The sequence below is a fragment of the Helianthus annuus genome, chromosome 14 (assembly GCF_002127325.2).
Source record: "Helianthus annuus cultivar XRQ/B chromosome 14, HanXRQr2.0-SUNRISE, whole genome shotgun sequence".
Lineage (NCBI taxonomy): Eukaryota > Viridiplantae > Streptophyta > Magnoliopsida > Asterales > Asteraceae > Helianthus > Helianthus annuus.
The window spans coordinates 12,992,165-12,999,246 of NC_035446.2; the positions used below are offsets into that span (position 1 = coordinate 12,992,165).

General features: G+C 33.0%; 1 long non-coding RNA gene across 2 annotated transcripts; it reads left to right on the top strand.

The window, feature by feature from the left end:
• The first annotated feature begins 3,576 nt into the window (after positions 1–3,576).
• LOC110908103 lies at positions 3,577–6,345 on the top strand. Of its 2 annotated transcripts, none has more exons than XR_002574157.2 (5): positions 3,577–3,917; positions 4,773–4,991; positions 5,110–5,221; positions 5,328–5,527; positions 6,078–6,345. It is a non-coding gene; the product is annotated as an uncharacterized LOC110908103 (long non-coding RNA). The 2 variants fall into 2 exon arrangements; XR_002574156.2 differs by having other exon boundaries at positions 3,582–3,917; positions 4,773–4,870.
• The last annotated feature ends 737 nt before the right edge of the window (positions 6,346–7,082 follow it).

Consider the following 7,082-nt stretch of genomic DNA (forward strand, 5'->3'; position numbering starts at 1 on the left):
TACTTGTATTTGATCCGTTACCCAACCCCCTAACCTTACCACATCTACCAAATAGCATTGCTAAGATTTCATGGGCGTTTCAGTAGAAAGAAGATGCAAATTGCTGGTATTCCAGTCCGAAAAAACCACGAAAAGTAAAATTGATGATGTCATAAGCAAATAAGTTCATGTTTGAAAATTGAAATGGTCATAGAAAGTGCTTATATTACCTGTTAAGCCCAGTTCCTACTGGATCGAAGCTTAGTTAGTGAGCTTATCCCTCCATTGTGCTATTCTGTAACATAAGAGAGATGTTCAGTTTTTTAACATTTAAAATTATGTTAAAATCAACCTTTTAACATATAATTTTCATTATTTCATATGTTAAAATTAGTTTTAACATGTAAATTCAACATTACATGCTAAAGAACTGATTTTAGCATAATTTTCCTTTTTCTTTCATTTGTCTTTCTCCATTTCAAGTTCTACCTAAGCTTGACTACTTTCTTCTAGGAATAAAATAAAATCGAGGTCAAAACCAAACCATAATGACAAACCCCCAAACTAGCAGCTATAAACCCTAAAAATCTATTAAACCTGAACAGAATCAAAAGCAAATTCAATGCTCGATTTCAGAAATAATCGAATAATAACACAACAACTCTACTTTAAGAAGAGAAAAAACACCATATTAGCAAAATTTCATCTCTATTCCATGAAATTACCAACACAAAACCAAAAAATTGATATAGAAATCACCGATTACAAGTTCGATCAAACTAAATCCAAGAATTTCATAATCGAACGTGATATCACACTAAACCAACAAACAAATCGATAAATACACAAGGCAATCACACAGTATAGATACAGATTCGAACAATTATACGTACGTAGAGAGACAAAGAAGAGCGAGAGAGATAGAGGCATTTTACCGGCAGTTGGTCGGCCGGAGGAATGGAATGAACAAAATGAAAAACTGAAAGAGGTTGATCTTCAGTGTGTGTTTTGTTTTCTCTTCTCTCACAAGATATACGTAGAAAAACAGGCGGTGGTTCGGACTCCGGAGGGGACGGCGAACATGGTGGTTGTGGTGGCGGCGGCTTACTGTAGGCGGTGGTTCGGACTCTGGTGGTACGGCGACCGGTGGTGGCGGTTAGGGCAGCCGGAAAAGACGAGTACGCAAATATTCCCGTTCAAAAACAAAAATAATAAGCGGATAAAATTTTGGAATATGTTTTGACAAAATTACCCCTGTTCCCCAGTTCCCCATTTTTTTGATGTTCCCCAATGAACCTTACCCTATATATATATATATATATATATATATATATATATATATATATATATATATATAATATAATATAATATAATATAAGAATAAAATCAAACGCTTAAACAACTAGAGTTCTAAGAGCATTCACATTTTTCTTACATTTTCTATCCTACAATTACATTAAAAACTATATTTTCTCTCTCGTTTCATTTAAATAATATGGCTCACAACCACTTTTAAATTGTTTAGTGGTAATTTAGTTATTTCACATACATTTAACTGAGAAACTTAACATGGGTTAGTGATAAGGATCGCCCGAGTGTAAATAACGCAACCACTGGGACCAACTCTGTAATTATTGAAGACTCGGGACCAATTCTGCACTATCTGCAAACCATAGTGACTAACCAGACATTTAACTCTATTTTCCGGATATATATAACATAAGAATAAAATCAAATGCTTAAACAACTAGAGTTCTAAGAGCATTCACATTTTTCTTACCATTTCTATCCTATAATTACATTAAAAACTATATTTTCTCTCTCGTTTCGTTTAAATAATATGGCTCACAACATTAAAAACTACATTTTCTCTCTCGTTTCAATTAAATAATATGGCTCACAGCCACTTTTAAAATATATTAAAATTTTAGATAGTGAACAATATAACCTCAAATATACAAATGAACACTAACGTTTTCTCTTTCCTCCCCTTACAACTACTTTTTTATAATATAAATAACACTTTAGCATAATTTGATGGAAGAGATGTGAATGCTCTAAGATTGTCACCGTTGATGACTTTCTCCCAACCTAGATTACCTAAATAATTAAAGAAAAGGAAAATTCAACTGTTCTCCACAACCCGGTCGCCCAAGCAACCCAAGGTTGCCCATGTTCTTTTATCACTTGTCAAAATTAGATTGGTTTCATCTTCTAATTTCCTTTTTTTTATTTTATTTCTTAACTACCAATTCCCCAAATAATTTAATTACTTAAATCATTTGTAATATTTAAACTTAATAAAAAAAACTACATACACCATATTTCTTTTAAAAAAATTATGAATATTACGATATAATTTTATTAAAACGGAGTTCGTTTGAAAAATATATTTTCTAGTATATTGTATATATTGACAATTTAACTTTTTAATTATTATATTAAAAATAAATCTTTTTTAATTGTTTTGAAACAAAATACTTGTTTTTAATATTATTATTTTTAATAGAATAGAAAATAAGCATAAGTTACGTTTATTTAATAAAAATTTAGGTTAGGTTGGGTTGGGTTGTGAATGTGTTAAACTAAAGAGGTGTCATACTTGTGGATAAGGAATAGAGCTAAACTACTAAATGCTACATGGGACTCATGGTTAAAATTTGATTCTACCTTATTTATTGATGTATAGGTTTTAAAGTTGTATTTTGGGGTTTTCTGATGTATGCATTGGTCCTTTCCAACATCTTGCTTGCTGATAGGGGTTTCATTTGGAATATAAAGTGATTTACTGGCTTTTCAAACGAAATTAATAGGAAGGAAAAACAAAAAAGAAACAATATTATATGATAGAAGAGAGGCCGAATAACAAGAATGTTGATGCACTAGTGAGTGACACGTATCTTAAAAGATTTTCATTTAGGGTAAATTACACTTTCCGTCCTTTATGTTTGTATCGAATTGCAATAGACGCCCTTTAACTTCACTAATTACAGTCACAATCATTTTTTTTGTTAAAACTATTACACCCTAACACTACTAGAAAACTAAGCAATTGCAACCAAAATTTGCGACCTACACAAGGTGGTCGGAAAATTAGCGACTGTTTTGTGACGAAAATAAAAAAACCTCGCAAATTTAGAGACCAAACCAAATTTGGTCGCAAAACGGTCGCAAATTTCCCGGCCGCATTTTTTTAGTCGCAAATCAGTTGAATTTGGTCGGAAACGGTTGCAATTACTAGAAATATATAATAAGGCAAAAGTTGCGACCGTTTAAAGCGGTCGCAAATACAAAAAATAGTTGCAACCGTCTAAAGCTGTCACAAATACGCGAAATATATAAAAAAGCAAAAGTTGCGACCGTTTAAAGCGGTCGCAAATATGAGAAATGTAAAAACAAGTTGCGACAATAAGCGGTCTTACGAGAAATATAAAAGCAAAAGTTGCAACCAATTAAAAAATAAATTTTAATTAAGTGGGAAAAAATAATTCTTAAAAACAATATTAAGTTGAAATGCATGTAATAAATAACACATAAAAAGTTATTTACGTAACTTAAGTTGTTTTTAGTTTTCAACATAAATCTACTTCGAGGTTTGGGTTCAATCGCAAAACGGTGAGACAATTCGGCAATATGAACTAAAAAAATCAAGCGGGCTTAAAAACAATTAGGCCTCTCAAAATCACATTTAGGGTTTATTTCAACCAATTCATGCTCCACCCAATCCTCACGCTCTCCGATTCCACCGAATCATTCATTCATTCATTCATTCAAATCACCATTGTTTCCTGCAATTGTTCTCTCAAATCTCCATTTCTTCTTGTTGTCAATCGTGTTCAACTTCTTCAATCGTGTTCAATTCCTCATTAATTTCGAGATCGAGTGAGTAGAAGAAGATGACGGAGAACGAGAAGAAAGCTTCGCCGGTTTCCGATTAGGTTAGTTGCTTGTTCAGATCTCGTTTGTTATCCGTGTTGAATCGGTTTAGTTTGCTGTTTGTGTAGATCTGGACATGTTGTTGACAATTTGATTGATTGATCTAGTTTTTGCTTTGATTTGTTAGGTTAACTGTTTGCTTACTGTAAATTCAATGTAGTTTAGAGATTAGTTGATTAAAGTTGTGTTTTTAGGTATAAGTTATGGTGAATTATTGTTTACATTGCATCGAATTTGTGTAAACATGACTTTGTTATATAGTTTAGTTGAACTTTTATGAACTTAAGTAGTAAGTTAATCTGACAAGTTAGTATTCAGCTCTGATTTGTTAGGCTGACTGTTTGCTTATGGTTAACTGAGTGTAGCTTAGAGATTTCAATTGTGTTTTAGGTTTAGGTTACAGTGGATTGGTGTTTACGTTGCATCGAATTGTGTGAAATTGACGTCGATATGTGGATCGGTTAAAGTTGTATGAACTTTAGTAGTTAAGTATCAAGTTCTCAGATCTTTACTTTGATTGTTAATTATTTGTTTGAAACCGAAGTGATAGTGTTTGAATTGTTAGGCATATGAGGTGTTGAGCATTAGCAAGCTATTGATTATTTATTGCTTTTGTGTTTGATATGTTTACTAGTTTGATTTAGTGCAATTTTGGTATTTCCAGCCACAACATTAACAGGATTCCACTTTGCTGTGTGAAATTATTGTGTGAATTGAAGATACACTAGTAATATGACCTGTTTTATTATTATTTAACCTATAATTATAACTTGAATTTATGAAATTATTGATGGAAATTGAAGACTGCACCAGAAATTTGACCAATTTCAATTCGGTTATACGAAAATGGGATTTAGGTGTTATGGAGGTCTCTGCAGATCCTAGTGGGATTAGCATGTCACCTTTGTAGGAGAGCAGTGTTGAACAAGATGACATAAAGGATCCTTTCGGTGAGGTACATAATTCTTTAGCCACTTACATGCATACTTAATCAGGGATAGCTAAGTAATTGAAACTGGAAATTCCAGTAATTGAGTTTTTCTGTAAAACTCCGCCAGCATCAATAGAGCAAGCTTGTAAGTTTTTTGTATTTTGATGTAGTCAGATACTGTTCATTACTCTTGTCACTCGTTCTGTAATCAGATTAGAATACTCTAAGGTGTTGGGTTTAATTAGTTGTTACGGGTCACACAGGTCAAATCGGTTATGGGTCAGCAGTTCAAATGGTTTAATCAGTTATCAACATTTGTTGGGATGCCACGTTTTTGAAGCTCGTGTGGCTGTAACCCGGGCTTTGAAGGCTAAGGTATCCTTGCGATTTTCATCAGTGCTCTTTGTAAATGTGTATCCATCAACATGTTTCAAAAATCTATTTCTCTTTCTTAATTTGAATAATCTCTCCATGTATACAGGGACTGTACAAAGGGGAAGAGAAAAATGAAATGAGGCTAGGGATATGTTCTAGAAGCAATGATGTGGTTGAACCTGTGATAAAACCACAGTGGTATGTTAACTGCAATGGTATAGCTAAGGAAGCTCTTGATGTTGTCATGGAACGCACATATAAGAAAAGTGAGATAATGCCAAAACAATATGCTGCTGAATGGAGAAGGTAATAATTGAGATTTTTTCAAGTAGCTAAAAGTAAGATTGTTTTTAGTTTTTTACTTTATTATGCAGTTAATCAATATATTTTATTTGTAATCTTAAGTAACTTTTAGTATATTGTCTTTATATCTTCATGGTAGAATCCTTTTTTATAAATGAACTCTTGTAGTTATTGTATGCTTTTTATATTATAAAAACAAAGTAGTTATATTGGCGTAGCATGACAGAATCTTTTTTTATAATGCACTTCTTGGTGCGATGTTATTTGATCAATGTGATATATGAAGCTGCATGCTTCTCTTGTTTGGAAAACATTATGTTATAGTTAGGTTTGAATATTTAATTCACTTTAGCAGTGAATAGAACATGAATACAAAGATTTGTTTTTGTTATATATTAAAGTGAATGAAAGGTGTGAAAAGGGCTATGGCCTATGGGTCAGGTGAATTATTAAACTTATATATTTTATATATTTATCTATTATTGTTAATTACTACATCCAAACTTCTACTAAAATAAATTTGAACCTTGACTTTATGCATTGGTTTTTATAGATAGAAAAGTTGAACCTGATCATTCAGGAGACAATGAAAGAACAAGAGAAAGGTTAAACGAAATTATTGCGGGGTTGGTATGGAAAAAGAAAGATAAAGCGGAGAAAAAGGCTATGCACAATAGGATGGCACAAATTGAAGCAATTTAAAAAGTTAGGTCTCAAAACATCTATTCATTGTATGTATGATGTTAGGATAACTTGACTATGATGGATTAATTTGTAAATTATAAATGAAATGTTGTATATAATATTGAAAATTCGATAAATGCGTAGTTTTTTAAAATGTAAACATTATTAGGAGGTTCAAAATAGAAAATGGCTGGAAAAAAACATTTTGCGACCGCAAGAAGGTCGGAAGTTTTTGAAAAGCAGAAGGTCGCTAAACAGTCGCAAACCACAAAATCAAGGAAGACGGTCGCAAAATTTGCGACTGCTCTTTTGGTCGCATAATCCAATCGCAAAAATATTACGGCGGTCGCAACTCAGTCGTAATAGGGCAATTGCGACGGGTGTTTTTCCAACCGCATGTTTGGTTACAGAACGGTCGCAACAGGGCAACTGTGACTATTTTGCGACTGTAATTGTGGTCGCAAATACCCAATTTTCTAGTAGTGTAAGTCCTTTGGCCATAACCTGGTTTGTTTTAGACGTTAAATTAGATCACGTGCACCTCATGTGAGGGCATTTATATCATTTTATCCCTGATTCCTCCCACTTATAAACCCCTCTTTCACCCTCCATTCAAATTAGGTTCCAAACTGCCACCTGCTATCTAAGAAACCACTTTTCTCTTTTCTACTCTCCCATTAAATCCCTTTCAGAACCACAATCTCACCACTTTTTTGGGCTTCGGATTTCACCCAAAACCTACACCACCACAAACCTACACCACCCCAACCACCTGAAGTTGACTCAAGATCTCAGGGTTTTTTTGTCGTTTTGGCCCTAGCTCTTCAAATTCTTCACATTTGGGGTTTTTTTCTAAATATTTGAAACAAATTTA